General features: G+C 42.9%; 1 protein-coding gene across 5 annotated transcripts in view; it reads left to right on the top strand.

The window, feature by feature from the left end:
- The window catches only part of LOC126190951 (myocyte-specific enhancer factor 2), an 898,544-nt gene that overhangs the window by 235,815 nt on the left and 643,732 nt on the right, over nucleotides 1-18,997 (top strand). For all 5 annotated transcript variants that reach the window (XM_049931604.1, XM_049931612.1, XM_049931603.1 and 2 more), the window contains one exon: nucleotides 8,499-8,558. The gene's annotated coding sequence lies outside the window, so the exon portion shown is untranslated. The remainder of the gene's footprint in view (nucleotides 1-8,498; nucleotides 8,559-18,997) is intronic.

Raw genomic sequence — 18,997 nt, 5'->3', positions numbered from 1 at the left:
TGAATTCTTAAGGGACCAAGCGGCTGGGTCAGCGAGGCCTTCGTATCTGAAGATTCTTGACGCAGTACACCATGAGGGTATCAGGCTGGCTACTGGTGCCTTCCGTACCAGTCCCATCCCCAGCCTGTGCGCTGAGGCAGGGGAACCGCCGTTCGCCATCCGGCGGAAACTCCTCATGGTGCGACGGGTGTGTCAATTCCTTGCCTGTCCTACCTCCCCTGCATACCCTACTGTTGCCCGACCGCCTATGGAACGTCTCTTTTCCAGTCGCCCAAGGGCAACGAGACCATTTGGGATTCGTGCCAAGCATTTGCTTGAGTCCCTTGGTGTGGAGCGTGTGGCACCCCAACTCCAGGGTTTTACCCGTCTGCCATCCTGGTTGCTCCAGAGGCCCAGGGTCCTTTTAGACTTGTCAGAGTACCGGAGGAGCTGCACTCCTGCATTTGTTTTTACCTCCTTATTTTATGATATTTTAAACCAGCATCCCGACCATGTACCAGTATTTACGGATGGCTCTAAACAGGGGGACTCTGTTGGCTGTGCTGTTGTTTTCCCTGATCGAGTCGTCAAGTTACGGCTTCCTGCAGCGTTTACCATCTTTGATGCCGAATTGTTTGCGATCTTGCGGGCATTGGAGTAGATGAGATGTGTTCCCAGTCTCCAGTTTCTCATCTGTTCTGACTCCCTGAGTGCCCTTCAGACCATGCAACACTTGTACCCGGCGGATACGATCGTCCAGAACATCCATGATGCCCTACTCCACCTGCAACGGCAGGGGAAGGAGGTTTCTTTCTGCTGGGTGCCGGGGCACGTGGGTATTAGGGAAACGAACTGGCTGATGTGGCTGCCAAAGATGCATGTTCCCTTCCTCACGTTGTTGAATGTGCCGTCCCCCTCCATGCTGTTACCTCCCTTTTGCGTTTTCGTGTTATGCGTCAATGGGAAGAGGAGTGGCTGGCAGTCGGTGAAAATAAGCTGCGTCTGGTCAAGGCCACCACGCGACCATGGCGTACGTCCTACCAGTCATGCAGGCGGGATGAGGTTCTCCTCACTCGCCTCCGCATCGGGCACAGTCCCTTAACGCACGGTTTTTTACTCCGGCGGGAGGACCCCCCAATCTGCAGTGCTTGTGGCGTCCAGATTACGGTCCGCCACATTTTACTTGACTGTCCTTTATTCTCTGATCAGAGGGCGGTGGTTTCCTTGCCACCGGATTTGCCCTCTATTTTGCAAGACGACGCAACGACTGTGGTTAAGGTCTTACGGTTTTGTGTCCTGTCCAATTTGTTGCCTCGGATTTTAGGGAGAGGATTTGAATGTGCTGCTGGGTGACTGGCTCACCCAGGCTTTAGGTAAGAGGTCCGCCAGTCACGATTATCTACTTGTTTCACTTCGATTTCTGTTCTCTTTTCCTTGTGTTTCCTTTGCTCTTGTAGTGCGTTTCTTCTCCTCTTGTTTTGCCTCTGTATGTGAGGATTTGTAACTGCGTCAGGTCTGTGTCCTTGTTCGGTGTCCATCTTCGTCCCTTCACTGCATGTGTTCCTGTTTCTATGCGTTTGGGCGCTGATGACCACGCTGTTTAGCGCCCGAAAACCTCAAACACACACACACACACACACACACACACCAAGCGGCTGAGGTAATCGCTCCCTAGGTTTACACACTACTTAAACTAACTTAAAGTGACTTACGCTAAGAACAAAACACACACCCACTGCCGAGCAAGGACTCGAACCACCGGCGGGAGGGCCGCGCAGTCCGTGACCTGGCGCCTCTAACCGCGAAGCCACTCCGCGCGGCAGATGTTGCTAGTAATAACGTGTGCAGACGTAAGAACTCTAATCAAGTTCAAGATGTAAGATTCCAGCATGCGATGTATTCGCGTTAGCTTTCAGAGTCTTCACCCAAACGATTGCAAAGACTCCCCACAGAACAAAGTAGGCACCATTGGAGCGCTACTTTTATTGAACATTGCAGCTGCTTCTAGGCTTTTGAAAGAGTAAGCGACTCGTAAGTATCCCTTATCTCTTTGCCATTAGCCATCTGCGCACAGTCCACGAAGTTGAGAGCTTATGTATTTTCAGCTTGTGCAGCTAGCTTCCTAAAGGGGATGGGATCTAGATATTTGCGGGTTTCGCGTAGTAGAACATTTTAAAATTATTTAAAGATGTATTATTTGTTTGTAGCGCAAATCATTGTGAAAAATTTTACTGTAATTTAAATCCTCTAAATATTTCCAAGAGGTTCCTACTACAAGACATTGTTAATAACACGGAAAATATGAACAAGGTTACGTTTTGGCTTCTGCCGCCGGACAAACACATGTCTATATTAACACTGCTCATCCATGTCACGACAAATAGAGGCATACCGGGCAGTCTCGTTTCTGTTCCGTTAAATACTGTTTGCGGACATGGATATACTCAACCACGCGGGCTCAATTGATAGATAATCGGCATCAAGAAGTTCTTTTTGGCGATTGGATTGACTGAGTTGAAAGATATAGATCGCACCTGACCTTGTTTTAGAGGAGAGGCGATTTGACAAAAGGCGTTACCTGCGAGGAACGGAGGATGACGCGTATGCTCAAAGTAGTTGAGTACATCTATGAGTATTTATGGTTGCTGCGAATAGTATCTTAACAGAATAGAAAGGAGACTTCCCGGAATACTGAGGATCTGTTTGTCGTGACATGGATGTGCATTGTTATTATAGATATGTGTTTGTCCGCAGAAGCCAAACCATAAACTTGTTCATATTTGTCGTGTTATTAGCAATGTTCAGTAGTAGGAATCTCTTGAAAATGTGTCCTTCGAGCATGCCATGGGCTAGGAAGTATTTACAGGCTATTGATAATGACTAATCAGCTGAAACCAGTAAAGCTATTTAAGCAATCCAGGCAAGCATTGACGGAAGTAAACGGTATAGCAGAAAATAAAGGGCAGATGTGTCCCTCTCAAAAGGAAAAAATGAGACGTTTTGATTAGTTTGATTAGCAGGTCGCATGTCAAATCACACACATCTGCGTCGTTGCTCCTACAGAACTATTTCTGCATGCCGTCTTCGCCCTTTTTACCTTCCCAGGGCCACTATTCGGACTACATTACACACCCCTAGTCACCTGCTATCCGATTTCTGTGTTGTTTTGGACCATTATAAACGTGGAGCTTTATGTGCCTTTGTGAGCGATGACCATTTGCGACGTAACGAGCTCCATGAGCCCACTGCGTGCTGTTCCCAACATAATGTTGGCTCTGAAACTGGTTGAGATGGATATGAATTCAGTGACGGCAGCAATTCCTGTCGAATTTGAAGCCGACTGTCATTGGCAGCGCGTGACACTGGCCGACTGGTCCGGACCCTGTCTGTTATGTTCTTTTTACTATCAGTGTTTTTACCCCGGGTAGCACGGCTGTGAGTGGTATGTCATAGACACGTTGGACAACGCACGTTGCTGCACCAACAAATCTGGCACCTTTATTCGCGATGAGGTCATTAACGCGATAGCCCCTTTCCTACCGTCCGTTGCGTCTCTACGTCGATTCATCTTACTGCGCCGATTCTACATTGCCTTTTCACTACTTCAACAGTGGAGGCCAAACGACGTGTGGCAGCAGTTCTGTACCATCTGCAGGACTCCAGAGACATCGGTATGACCGGAAAGTCTAGTCGAAGACGTTCTGTGAGACGAAAGGTTTGGCGCAAGATAGGAAATGTTGTCATGCTTGTGTCAAACCGTCCACAAGGAGTGACGTGGCATCGCGTGAGCAGTCTCGTTTCTTTTGTGTCACCTTGGTGTGGACGGCTAGTTACAGCATATGGAATAGTAATGGTTTATATTTTGTGACAGACACCTTGTCGTAAGGTTTTCTGTACACGTCTCTGTATGTAAGTGCTGCAGATATATGATATTAACATCTTCATATTATTGTAATTACTATCAGAGAAAGAGGTGTCGCGTGTCATACTGTCTAGTATACTGAATAATATACTTTTCAGTATAAGGAGGGACTGTGGGTCCGCCTTGGTGCAAGCGCTTCTTGTTTTTGATTCCTCAAACTAGTTTCGGCGAAATACCACTATCGTATGTGCGTGTTTTTATGTTAATTCGGGATAATTAACATCGTTACCTTACATTGAGAAAAAATTATTATATTATGTTGTACCGTTTGGTTCCAGATATATATGCGAATAATCTTATAGTACGTTTTCACTCTATAGCCATCGCAAGGTTCTTTGCGGAAAACCCCAACAAACATACTTTGTAGTCATTGGATATTTCTATGTTTGTTGTGGATTTTTTGGCGTAGATACACAGAACGACTATGAAATAAAAAGGTATTATAAGACTATTCTCACATGGTTCTGGAACCAAACAGTAGAACAAATAATAGCGTTTTTCGTTATGTAGTGTGACGATGTTGAGTTCTAGAATAAATAAATCATCTAAAATGGCGGTATTTCCACGAAACTAGTTTGGAGAGTTAGAAACAAAAAGTGTTTGCATCAAGGAGGACCCACAGTCCCATGTTGCTTTACAGAGACACAAACCAACAAAAGAAGAGCTGAAGGTATAACGATAAGCAGTCGTTCGGAAAACAAATGAGTTTACGTCAACAATTGAGCGGATTATTCATTTAGGTTTTACAGTTATAAACATAATAAAAAATAAAATAAAAGTAAAAAAGTTACAACTACGCATCTTAACTTATTGTTATTACAATAATCCCAAGGTCCAAAGCTAGTTTAGGCGTATACAGTCACCCAAATTTTCTTTTTTATATATTATTAACAGTTTAGTTCTACTTTTCTTCGTTCGCGCCGTAACGCGGGTGCCGCCTTGCGGTGTTCGGGAAGCTCATTTCGCACAAACGGCGGTCACGCGTCCTCTTTGATTTCCGTGCAGTCCGCGGCAGACGCCGCAGTCCACAGGGCGCTGCCAGCCACCGGCCCCCTCCTGTCACCCGTGTGTGAGCAAGTCTTGAAAAAATATCAAAGTAAGAGCTGTAAAAGAATTGACTATAGCCTTCGAGCACTGTTCCATGATCCCTATGACAATAAATTCCTAAGTGTGCCAAGAAGTTAAGCTGATGGATCTTGGCAACTTAATATAACACGTCCAGGCTTGAATATTTCCGACCACATGTTTGGTGGTTAATAAATGTGTGCAAAAGCCAGTTTTGTTATTTGAATGTGTATATTGCTTAAATCGGGATGCAAAAGTTCTGCTAGTCAGTCCAGTATATTTCAAGTCGCAGTTTTGACACTTCATTTCTTATACCGCCGTACCAAGTAGTGTACTTTTTCTGATTTTATGTAGTAGTTTACATCTGATTGTGTTTTTACATCTTTAAACAGATGCTAACGTCAGTTAGTTTTTCTTGAGATTGTCCCATTACAGGTCATCGCAGCGTATTTTTTATTTTCGCTGGTTGCTTTACTTGTAGCGTCTCTTGCATTTACGGAACCTGAATTTTTTCTGTAGTTTTTCTGTTTACTGTAAGAAGTGTAAAGATGACTACTGGCGGAATCGTCGCGGAGTATTAGAGACGCATGCCGTGTAGGGAGGGGGCCTCAGAGCCGTGTGCCGGCCACACAGGGCGCACACGGCGATTGATCTGTGCGCGGCCTGCTCGCCTCGCCTCGCCTCGCCTGGCTCCTCCCGTATCGTCGGCGGCGCACTTGCTCGCCTTCCCACGGGCCGCCCACTTCCCGGCGGTGGCCCCAGATCCCGTTGCGTGATAGCCACCCCTCGCCCGCCTTTTCAACTTACGGCGCTGCGCTCGCATTTATTACCCTCGCTTGCGTTTCCTACACATGTAGCTGGAGCAAATGGCTTTCGTGACAAGTCTGCACTAGTACTAAGTTTTCCACATTTCGGCTGATTTCTGACTTAATCGAAAGCACATCCCAGGAACGTAACATAGACGGTACACCACACTGTTTTCTTTTGAAAATTTTTATTTTACTCTCTGTATCTGCTTGCAAGTTCCAAACTCTTACCGAATCTACACTCTAATACGGAAGACGCGCTAAAAGATTTCACCGTGTGACGACATAACGTCCAATTCTTTGACACCTTTTGTATCACTTCGTAATGTCCAGAATAGATATAACTTAAGTTTTTAGATATCGTGACGAAGCTGTTTGTGGATTAATTAATATACCTGAAGATGGCAGGAACTGCAGAAACCTATAATGTGAGTTTTATAGCAATAGGTGATCTTGACGTAGTAAATTATTACACAAATTTATCCTGGCTTTATTTCTTTCTTTTTCGCGACGTTTAAGGCTCCTCACACCATGTATTTGCTACATATTGACGTATCAAGTCCATATCATTAAAGCAGTGTCATTAGTAGTATCGGCTTCAAAGTAGACAACATTAAATGGGAAACTGCTTGGCGTAACATAGCCTGATATCATTCCTGAAAAAAACTTGTACCCTTGTAATAAGTTGAAATGAAACTGGAACAGAAATGAAACAAAATTTGAGATATGTACAAGAGAAAATACAAAAAAAGTACAAAAAGTTCTGTTAAACGGGAAAGGTCTTCAACTAAGAAAGCTATATTCACCAAAACTAGATTAACGATCAAGATAAGTTTTACGTACTCCTCAACTGTTCGTATAAATCTTGGGAAGAACGCAAAATTTATTAGTTGTATGCCACTTTGAAACTTTTCGCGTATCACTGAGGGCAGTTCCTCTGCCGAAGGAATCGAATGCTACCCCTGGTACCAGCTGGTTGCACTCTTTCAAAATGTAGCATAGAGTTAGCACCCTACCTGGAGATGAGTTGACGCGACAGGACTCCACCTTAGTGCCTGCAAGGAGGTACACTACGGTTCGGTGGCCGATCCCAACGACCGCAACTAGTTCTCTCGCACTTACAGTTACTCCCCTTACCAATGATCACATTTAGGTGTCCGTTTTCCCCACGTACTATTCCAAACTTGACCGGTCGATAAATACTTTCAAATTGGTTCTACGGAACATCTGTGAAACACTAAAGTGTGAGCTTTAGAGTAACCATGTAGAAGTAGATGCGTACGATCCTGCTTCTCAACAGCAGTGTGTCGGTATTTGGTGGAAATCAACATTTTACCACTTTAGATATCATGTGGGGTGTTTTGGCTAAATGAACAAGTGTCAGACTACACATACAAAGGTCCAAGGTTAAATCTTCAGTCAGACCAACGATTTTCTGTCGCTTATCGCTTCTGGAAATGTTTTGTTTATATGAAGAAAGCCAAGATCTACCGTGGTTCGGAATCTAGGTTAAATTGTAGCTCACCCTATAACTGGTTGCATAAGTCGGAGAAAGAGAAGCCGTATCACATCCAACAGATGAATGCTTAACGAAGAATTGTTGTGTCAGAACCAACCTTCATATTTAGGACAGCTTTACCTTTCTCTCTTAGCTATCATATTGGCGTTCTTGTCTGCTGTATCCACCTGCTCGTTTGCTCATAATTCACACCTTTACTGGTACCATGGAATCTCATCCCTAGATGTTGTGGAAGAGGAGATTGTCCTGTTTGGTGTGGACAGATATTCTGCTGAATACTAAATGATAAAGAAGTGATGACTAAATAACATTGTCATGTTGTTTACAAGATCATTAGAGAAGATCACAAACATGGATAGGAGAAAGATGGAGAAGGAAATCGGCTGTGCTATTTTCAAACTTACGGTCCCACCATTTGCCATAATCGATTTAAGAAAACAATGCAATACCAAAAGCTGGGTGGTCGGATGAGGATGTGAAGTACTCTCCTCCGGAATGCGCTTTCTTGTATCTTAACTGCGCCCGCTCGCTAGATGCAGCCTACACGAGTTGGAGTGCCTGCTGACATTCAAGTACGCAGACAGAATTCGGGCAGAAAGTCGTTGTTGAAATTTGTCTTGTTTTACTTATCGAATGTGTGCGTACATGGAGCTCATCAAGCATCGTGTGCATTGTGCCACGTGGAGTATTCTGTTAACCATTTTTAGGAACATCGTGTGTGGAAGGTAATACAAAACGCGCATTAAATTTATTTCCGGTGCCGGCAAGCAAGCATCGTAGCTTTGTCGTAGAACTAGTGTATGCAGTATGCCTGTGCATTCATGAACCTGCTGTGGTGTAGATACTTTATTAGATGTTAAAGTAAGCACAAACCCTGTCTAAAAAGGGGAGAAATGTCACCTTGCAGTGAAAAGTGCTTTCCACGGCTTGGTGTATACATAATATCTAATACTGTGGATAATTCATTCACATCATTCTTAAATTTGCCTGTTCATTTCCGCCATTAGTAGAGGACCATTATGTGTGATACCTGCTTAGTTAATACATGATGATTGTTCTGCTTACTCATTGTCTTCATTATAAACTAAATGGAGTGTACTTGGGCAAGGTCGCCAATGCAAGAAGTGACTGACATAGAGGTGACTTAAAATTGAACAGTACAGCATTGTTAAAATTCATTGTGAAACACTTCTCCTTCCTGTTTCAGGATCCAGCGAGAAGATAAGAGATGGCAACCGCTTTGCAGATTCAAAGTTTCCGTAATATGGTGAGTGAATGTGAGCTTCATATACGATTTTATTTAACTATCTTATTTTCAACCGCTTCCGAATGAGTTGCGTTGTACCGTAGAACTGCGCTCGGTATTCACGATTTCACAACACAGTTTTAAAAAACAAACTGGGCTTACACGACGTTAAAGACACCCACTATGGAAATAAGCTCTTGGTTTTTATACAAAACATGTTCATCATCATATTGGAACTTCAGCGATTGTACTTCTAACTGTAGAAATCGCAATTTATTTTCATTCTACCGGAGGTGAGCTGTTCAGGTTAGTGGCGGTTATTACGCAGCGGCTCCGAGTACCGGCTTCTAAAATCTTTCTGTGATTATGATTATTTTAAGCGAAACTGGAGAACGAAAATAAATCGCGATTTGGACCGTTACTTGCTATTTCTGTTTATACCAAAGCGAGGAATTTCGGCGTCCATACAAGTAGTTTGCTGTTTTAAATGTGTTACAGTGACTTGTAAGTTTTGCCGTTCAGAAGATGCAACGCGACGTGCACTTAGTTTACCGCAGTCGCAGCGTAGCCAGGGTTGTAACATACTGTGAGATCTTTGAGCGAAACTATCAAATGGAGACAAACGAAGGTTGCTTCTCAGAATGCAGAAATTTTAAATACAGTCCTACCGTTAGGGCACAAAAATAATTCTGTATTTCCAGTACTTTTCGTACAGCATATGCTAAGTCCTCCTATACGGTTTAACGCATAATTTTGCACAATGATTGTACGTATACTTTCGGGGGAATCTGGTGAATTTAACGAATGCTGCAGGTATTTCCTTGGACTTCGTCACTGAATAGGTATATCTATGAAGAGAGTGGTCATATGTCAGGATCATGATCTTCTTATCAAAATACGTTGGCTCCCAGATCATCTGACTTGAGTACGGCGTAAAGTTTGCTCGTAAGCTTTTTTCTTTTCCTCCTTTGATATTTTAATTTGCATTCGTAACAGCAACACATACTCAACATTGGGCTTACTAATGAATAAATGCATAAAAACGAGTCAAAATGTTTGATATTAAACTTTCCACCTTATGCAACATTTAAAGAACAGCGTTTTACGACATTCACATAATATTTCTCATTTGACGTTGGCGATATGCGAAATACACTGTGCGGACTATATGGATATTCCTACAGTATGGAATTCACCATTGATTAAAACCTCCTTGTTACATATGTTCATGCGCATAAAATTACACTTAATGGTCTGTATTCAACAGTATTTGTGCACGCTGCTGCCGAAGAACTGAAAATGCGAACGCTGTGTTACGTTAAGGTTGGCGAATATGATGAAGATATCTACGTATGCATATGTATGTATGCATATTCTCAAGGCTTGGATTTTCCTACATGTTGTAATTTAACTGATCGTTATTTCTTTGCTCTGCACAGTTGCGTAGCTCTCTGCTATATCAAGAACTTAACTCTTGTACCGTTAATAACTGCACTGTTGATAATCCTGAATCTGTAACTCCTTTGTAAGAGATAATGTACGGCTGTAAATTAACATCCAGTCACAGCCTGTTGAATGTGTATGAATCTAAAGTTCTCGCAAACACTTAAATTTGTATTGTGTTACAGCTTGATTACGAGAAGCGCAAATTTAAGCGGACATAAGTAAAAGAGCAAGCTGTGATTATTATTATTATTATTATTATTATTATTATTATTATTATTATTATTATTAGTGGTCTGGGGCGCTAAACAACGAGTTCATCAGCGCCCTTGCTTGAAATAAATACAGATGAGGTCAAAATCTATTAAAAATAACAATAAATTGTAAAACCAAGTTGTATTCACAAACAAAAATTGAATAAACAGCCCTGACATGATGGGGTTCATAAAGACCAACTATAAGTTAGACAAAATACAGCAGAGTAACTAGATCAAATCAAGGATATAATATCAGTACAGACACAGTTAAACAGAGCAAGCTATCTGAGCACAAGAGTGCACGTTCGCTTATCTCTGCTCTAAATTAGTCTCTTACTTTAAACTAGGACATGCTTTTTCATTTTTCCGTACAAGCACTACTTCTCTTGATCAGGGCTGGCTTACTAGTCCAGTTTGGTTGTACTTCTCTCCCCACAACGTAATAAAATTCCATCTCTGAGTGTAAATACTAGAGTTGCTGCTTATCTATGAAATGTGCAATTTCTCTCTTGTTTGATTATCGTGTCTCATTTTTTCTTTGCGACTGTTTAGAAAAGATAGTTGAGAAATACACACACACACACACACACACACACACACACACACACACACACACACACACACACACAACCCCCCCCCCCCACACACACACACAAGTATTTTGAATGATAATGTAAACCACTGCAAAGCTACATTTAGAATAGCGGATGTAGTAGTATTTGTTGACTATCTGGCACTCTCATACCTCCCCCATCCTCTGTCCTGCACCCTCGATGGCATGCACTGAGCAATGCGTTCTGACCCCAGCTCATTTTGGAAGGTGTATGACGTGTAACAACCTCGCACTTTTTTTACGCTGTCGCTTTGTTTACCACGAGTATCGATTCAACACAACAGGCTGGCCACACATGGACAGGCAACGGCATAGGCGTGACATTCTGTTGAAACGTAAACTACAGGTTTGTGCAGACAGGCGGAAGAGCAAGCAGTAAACTGATGCATGTGCGACTGGAAAAAAAGAAAATAAAACTAAAAATAAAATTCGAACAGATTTTCTTGAAACGTTTCCTTTGCAGAATTCTTGCGTCGACAAGGAACATTTCTAGTTAACGTTAAGAGAGTTTCCACTTTTAAAAGCAAACTTGACTCTAATCACTCGTCAACATTGAGATTATGGACCGAATAATAGATCCATTTCACAATGAATTTGGAGGAAAAGCGGCAGAGGCCCTTTTGAAGGAACTGATCGGGAGATACCAGCATCAGGGAAATGGCATGGAATGACTAGACCCTTTTAACGTCATTTGTCCTTTTGACAACAAACATTTATTTTTCAAAGTAACAACAGGTTCCCCTTAAGAAAAACAGGTAGGAAAATTCCAAGTTAATTTGCCATGTTAAGTTTACACACCTGAAAAGCGTTGAAAACAGTGAATAACACTGTTACCTTTTTAATGGCCTTAAATAAGAAGCAAGAAAATAAGATGTTAACGATATTGACCTTTAAAAAAATTTAAATTAAAAAAATTAAATAAATCGGCAAACAATTAAAACTGAGCTCTAGATAAATTTCTGCAATCGAGGTCAAAACCAAGACATTTGGGCAGACCCCCAAAAGGTCAATATTAACTAGTTAACAATGCTTAACAGTTCTCCTTTACGGTTTGCCCAAAGGGCTTAGACCAAATAATTTAAAATAAAATTTATGACTCGGTTACAACATGTATTAAACAGAATAATAACATTAAAGGAAATAAGCTTCGTTGAAAATGTAAGGTGTATAAGAGAACTATTAAAAGGGTGCTGTAAATTCTTCTAGGAGGGAATATAAATAACAACTCGCTAACGTGGTAACAATTGCTGGAGATCATAACACACAAAACTTAAAGTGCTGGATGATAATAATAATAATAATAATAATGCTCACTCGCATAAAACAGTTTAAAAACAAACGTAAAATTTTAAGAGAGTAGATAATTCCTAGACCCCTGATGTAATTGTGTGTGAAAGCTGGACACATTACATAGTAACACCAGTTGCCATAACAACATTAACGATGGTAAATTTTTAGAGAGAACCCTGGCTAGCAAATTAACACAAGTCACTTCAAGAACACACAGAGCAGGCAGAGCCACAAATTCGGCCTAGAATCACATAGAGTCAAATAACAAGGGCGTGGATGACGACTCAGTGAATATAAACACGAACATCTGCTCAAACAGCTTGCGGAGCGAGAAATCAGTGCACGGAGTTGAACAACCAGATGTGCACGGCCTAGGCGAACCAAACGTTTTGCCTTCTATCCAGTCCCGGCGAAGAAGATTGAACGACGACTCGGAAAAGACGCCGTGCCGATCCGTACCGCCTGCCATTGCCCAAAGCATTGCCAACCTCCCCCACTCAAGCCAAAACCCCTGACCCCTTTTTTTAAAATGACAATAGAAGGAGCGAAACGAATTTCTTAGCTAGTTTTTTATTTGGCTCACATGTACCTTCAAGGTTTTCCCCGTCACGGGGTTGGGCACTAGCAGATTGAAGGGACTTACGATCTTAACAACTGCACAGGGTCCAACAAACACCCATTCTAAAATTCCGAAAAAAAATCTTATCCCCAACTCGGCCGAAAAAGAAAACACCTTTCCTGATTACACCGTTTCTCATGACGGCGAAGGACCGGGTCGATGTTTTACGTAGTTATATACCAGTTTTCTTTAATCAGACAAGGGGTAATCCGCTCAGGCGACAGATCGTTTATACTCCACAAATTAGGCAGAGGAGAATTAAGGGAATAAGAAAACATCAAAGCAGCAGGAATTACTTCAGAAGCCTCATGATCAGCTGAACTGAAGGCAGCATTAATCCAACGTTTGGAAGTGTCCCATTTAGTCTGATTCTTAGCATCATACATAATTAAGGCTGCCTTAAGATTACGATTAATCCTCTCAGAAAGGGAAGGTTCAGGTTAAGCGCGGCGGTCGCAGTGTGCTTAATGGCATTACTGCTTAAATTCTCGTGACACAAAGGTGGGGGCATGGTGACTGACAAGCGCCGTGGCGGACCGAACCCAGAAAATATTTGAGTTAAATGACGAATACTTAGCGAGGTAATCCCTCTACTTGCCAAAAGCCACATAAAAAGAGAAAAGGCATCAACAACAACTAATATATAATGGCTCCCATCTCTTGTTCGAGGCTATGGACCCACATAATCAATAAGTACTTTGTCCACAGCGCTTCGTTCCCGTTCGGAATGCAATAAGCCTTTACGTGAGTTGGGATTGGGCTTCGCCATTTTGCAAGACTCACACTCACTCCCGAACCAATCGGCGAATATCCCAATACAAGGATGGCAATGTAAGATGAGTACGGACCTTTGCAAGGGTTTTATAGACGCCCAGGTGCCTATCTAATAAGGAACTGTGAAAATAAAAAATTATAGATGGCACGAGATCAACAGGCAAATAAATTTTGGGCTCGGCTGATATCCTAACTTCACTACAAAGTTTACCCTTTCTCAAGGAATAACCGGGAAGTTCCTCTCCAGCCAACAGCCGCCTTTATAGCCCCTATATAAGTATCTTGGTCCTGCTTATCCCTTAGATCAGAAAATAATTGATGTATCTCAGTTAATACGTTAAAAACGGAAGATCTTATGACTGAACAACTCTCCCCGTATTTGTGGACGCCCTCCTCAAACATGCGGCGGAGCACATCGACTACCTGGTTATCTGAGCCCTTACTACTAACCTTGAAACGAAAGGCAGGCATACAGATCGCCCACCTCGCAATCCTGCCAGTCTTTCCTGGGCGGGCCAAAACTCAACGAAAGGCCTGGTTGTCCGTCTCTAGGTCAAATTCTCTGTGTTCAAATTTAATCTTTGCAAGAGCGAACAGAACAGACAAAGCCTCACACTCATACACCGACTACTTAAGCTCAGGTCCCAAAAACCTTTGCGAGGCAAAAGCAACAATCGTCTATAACCTGCGTCTTCCAGTAAAAGCACTGCGGCCACCCCGACGTTACACGCGTCGATCTGGAGAATGAATCTATTTTCGAAGTTTGATAATATTGGCAGGCTACTTAGAGCTCTCTTAATCGCCTCAAATGTGGCCTGGTGGCTCTCTCTCCCAACAAATTCCCTTCCCTTCTTACGAAGATCGTTAAGAGGGGCAGCTAAGAGAGCGAAATTAGCGACAAACTTCCGAAAGTAGTTGGTCATCCCGGTAAATCGGGCGACTCCCTTTTTGTTCTTAGGAGGACTAAACTTCTTGAGATCGGAAGTACGTTCTTGATCGATTCTGATTCCATCTTTAGAAACCAGATGCCCCAAAAACGAAATTTGCTGCTTGGCGAGAGTGACCTTATTAGGTTTTACCATCAAAGCAGCAGACCGAAGCCTCAATAAGACCTGTTGAAGATGCGAAAGATGTTCAGCAAAGGACCTACTACACGCAAGATAATTATAAGCACAGTTTAACTCTAAATCCCCCAAAACATTATCTAAAAGCCGCGAAAGCACGATAGCTCCAGTAGCTAGACCAAAGGATACACAGTTGAATTCATACAATTCCAGTCCTTACAGAACGCTGTAACAACTTGGAATCCTTACTCAACGGTATTTGATAGTAAGCCTGATTTAACTCAAGCACAGAAAAATAGGAGGTATGAGCAAACCAAGTAAAGAAGTTATTGAGATTCAGAAGGGAAATTGATTCTAATATAATCTTTTCCTTGAGGAACCTATATTCAACAAGTGGTCCAAAATCTTTGCCCTGTCTTTTCGGTACCCAGAATATAGGCGAGGCATATGGAGAAGTTGAAGGACTAATTATTCCATCGCGAAGCATGATCTCAATCTTTTGCCGTAAAATCTTCATTTTAGGTGGTGACAGACGATAAGAAGCCTGGCGAACGGGAGCATCATCCCCTAAACAGATTTTATACTGAATCTTGTCGATCACCGCCTACCGATTAGTAAGTACATCAGGAAACTCTCTCAAAAGGTCCCTTAACTGAATATCCTGAGGCTCAATAAGATGACCAAGATCTATCTCCGTCCACTCAATCTGCAAAGTATTACTATTAATACCACTAGCGGAACAGGAACAGAAGGCTATCTTCCTGACGGGCGAAATCTATAGAAGGTATTACTGGCAAAATGGAGGACTAATCCAGTACGCTGGCTAAAATATCAGAAGGTGAAATGAGCTGCCACGGCTTAGGAACTATTACGGCATTAGTACCAAAATGATTTACAAGAACCACGGAAAGCTTTTACCAAGTGGGTTCAGTTGGGAATTTGTATTTTCCACTTCGCCTAAACCACTGGACCATCTCGCTCGCAGTGTCCGCTTCTGGCCCAGGTATCTGAGGATTGCCTACTATGGACACTGTTCGACGAATGATCAGCATTCTTTAGGGATAGGTTAGGAGCGCTTCCAAAATAAAGATACAGCCAGGTAATAGTCATTAATTCTGAGTTGCACATGTTGCTTTTCAGGCGAGAACAGAATCGAATGATTTTGATTTACAGTTATTCTGACTTGATGCTGAGTTAGCTGTCGAGTGTGACAGTTTATCTTTAGACAAACTACTATATCTTAGTTTCCTCATTAACTACTTCTAAACTTGGTTGTAACGTTTAGAAACCGTTGACTCAAATTTTCGCATCTTTATGGACACCAACAAGAGCAAAACGAGGATAATGGAATGTAGTCGAATTAAATCAGGTGATGCTGGAGGAATTAGATTAGGAAGGGAGACACTTAAAGTAGTTGGTGAGTTTTGCTATTTGGGGAGTAAAATAACTGATGATGGTCGAAGTAGAGAGGATATAAAATGTAGATTGCAATGGCAAGGAAAGCGTTTCTGAAGAAGAGAAATTTGTTAACACCGAGTATAGATTTAAATGTCAGGAAGTCTTTTTTGAAAGTATTTGCATGGAGTGTAGCCATGCATGGAAGTGAAACATGGACTATAAATAGTCTAGAAAAGAAGAGAATAGAAGGCTTCGAAATGTTGTGCTACAGAAGAACGCTGAAGATTAGATGGGTAGATCACGTAACTAATGAGGAGTTAACAGAATTGGGGAGAAGAGAAATTTGTGGCACACTTGACTAGAAGAAGCGATCAGTTGATAGGACATGTTCTGAGGCATCAAGGAATCACCAATTTAATATTGGAGGGAAGCGCGGAGGGTAAAAGTCGTAGAGGGAGACTAAGGCATGAATAGGCTACGCTAAAACAGATTCAGAAGGTAGGTTGCAGTTGTTACTCGGAGATGAAGAAGCTTGCACAGGATAGAGTAGCATGGAGAGCTGCATCAAACCAGTCTATAGACTGAAGAGCGCAACAACAACATGGCCGTGAAATTAATACTTATCGGCGTGCACACTTGAAGGAGAATTTTCCGGTTTACCATTAATAGCCGTTAGAATATTGCAAACTTACAGCAGGAGCATAATTCTCCTGGGAAGCTGCGCCCTTCGTGTCGTGAAAGAGTCGAATGCTGCGCGCTGTGTTTATGTGTATGTGTGTGACATTATTCACTGCCGCTCATACATTTTCTTACTTGTTCAATCGAGCAATGCGTCCGTCCACGTGAGCACAGCTGGTTCGCGAGTTGCCGGTGCCTAAGCAGGCGGCTTCATCCCTCGTGGCTGACACGGTTAACCAGGCGGCGAGGCGAGAGGGCGTGCCGCTGATGTGAAGTCAATAGCGGCACGTGGTGCTGCTGTTGCTGGCTGGCGGCCGCCCTGCTCGCGACGGGAGCGCGCCGTGGCAGACGCCGGGCAGCAGTCGGCCGCTCTGCTGCCAGCTGCCCCCAATCCCTAGCCCTCAAAACTTTCGCCAACTCAACCCCACCTCTGCACGTTAGTGGACTCAAAGGCCGGTATCAGACTAGCCCCTATGCTTCTCACTACATGTTGTTTTCCCGTCGTTCAGTCGGACATTACACCGTCATGAGCGGCAGTAAGTTTTTCTTTCTTATCCCTAGCGCTTTTCTCCTCTAACACGGCGTCGGCATTTTCAAAATGTGGCAAATTTCGTTCTATTATCTAACTTTGTGACTGGATGCCCTTCCTCATGTCACAACCGTCAAGGTAACTTAAGGGAGGGAAGTCGTCTGTGAATCGTGGATAATTTGTTGTGTGTGAGATCGTATTTTAACTGTTTGTGTGTACCAGTCCACGGTCTTGATCCGCCGCTTGAATTCGTTCCAGATCTGCCACTCCTCCCCGACTCGGAAGCTAAAGCGCTGCGCGTTATGGTATACGAGCAAGTCATTAAACTTTAAACATTTAAGCACTCTAATTAGAACTTCTGCAGAAATTGAAAGAAATTCAGTAGCTAGAGAGTAAAAAATCGCCGTGATATAGAGGCCTCTACCGACACTTCAGATAACGAAAGAAGGCAGCATTGCTATGCCTTACGGTCAGTGAATGATGCCGACTAGGGGTGTGCACGTCGTGTTTCAGGACGGTTAGTAAATATTTTAGGAGGTGGTCTTACAGACTAATTCGAATAACTCATTCTATATCATACGTACGTAATTTTTAATGGTTGCGGAGATACAGACTATTACGGGGAAAAGTTTTCACTTCGTGTGCTCGTCAATCCGGCTGTTATGTGGTTATTTATCGATTGTCATTGGTGCGACGAAAACACAGATGCCTGTGTTGCGTTATCGCATCGTCTTGCAGGGCCCCGTTGCTAGACTTTCTTGAAAACAAGATTCCATAAATGTTGGCTATAAGAATTGGTATGTTCTTTCAGTAAGACGGTGCCCTCCCACATTCTAGTCGCAGTTGACGCATCATATAAATCTAAAATTCCCAGGAAGTTGGATCAAAAATGGTTCAAATGGCTCTGAGCACCATGGGATTTAATTGCTGAGGTCATCAGTCCCGTAGAACTCAGAACTACTTAAACCTAACTAACCTAAGGATATCACACACATCCATGGCCGAGGCAGGATTAGAACCTGCGACCGTAGCGGTCGCGCGGTTCCAGACTGCAGCGCCTAGAACCGCTCGGCCACGCAGATGGATCGTCAGAAATCGTACCGTACTGTTTGTTTTCCGCCAAGTTCCCCGGACCTTACTCCTTCAGATTTTTGTCTGTGAGGGTGGTTGATTGGCGAAGTTTACAAAGAAAAGGTAAACAAAGAAAACATATTGATCGTTCGGATTACGCAAAGTGCTACCCCCACAAAACAACGCCAGAACAGTCTCAGAAGAGCTACAAATCGTGTTGTCAGGAGAATTCGAAAGGACGTTGAAATCGGCCGTGGAATTAATGAAAATCAACTTTGGATTTTTTCATTTGTTTCCGCTTAACACCTTCCGTGAGTATCTCTTTGGGTTACATTCTAACAGCTATATCTCTGTTACCAACGGAAATTGATTACAAGTTATGACCCACTTTGTCCAACATCACCAACACAAATCATTAGTTATTTACCTTCTGCTGGTGGATAAAGACCACCCCTAGAGTTTTCTACGCATTAAATTCTCCAAAGCCGGCCTGGGTGGCCGAGCGGTTCTAGGCGCTACAGTCTGGAACCGCGCGACTGCTACGGTCGCAGGTTCGAATCCTACCTCGGGCATGGATGTGTGTGCTGTCCTTAGGTTAGTTAGGTTTAAGTAGTTCTAAGTTCTAGGGGACTTATGACCTCAGAAGTTAAGTCCCATAGTGCTGAGAGCCATTTGAACCATTTGAACCAAATTCTCCAAATAAAACCACCCATGTTGTTGATGC

This window comes from Schistocerca cancellata, chromosome 6, assembly GCF_023864275.1.
Source record: "Schistocerca cancellata isolate TAMUIC-IGC-003103 chromosome 6, iqSchCanc2.1, whole genome shotgun sequence".
In the NCBI taxonomy this organism is placed as follows: domain Eukaryota; kingdom Metazoa; phylum Arthropoda; class Insecta; order Orthoptera; family Acrididae; genus Schistocerca; species Schistocerca cancellata.
The sequence above is the reverse complement of the archived record's forward strand: the minus strand, read 5'-3'. Positions and strand labels throughout refer to the sequence as shown.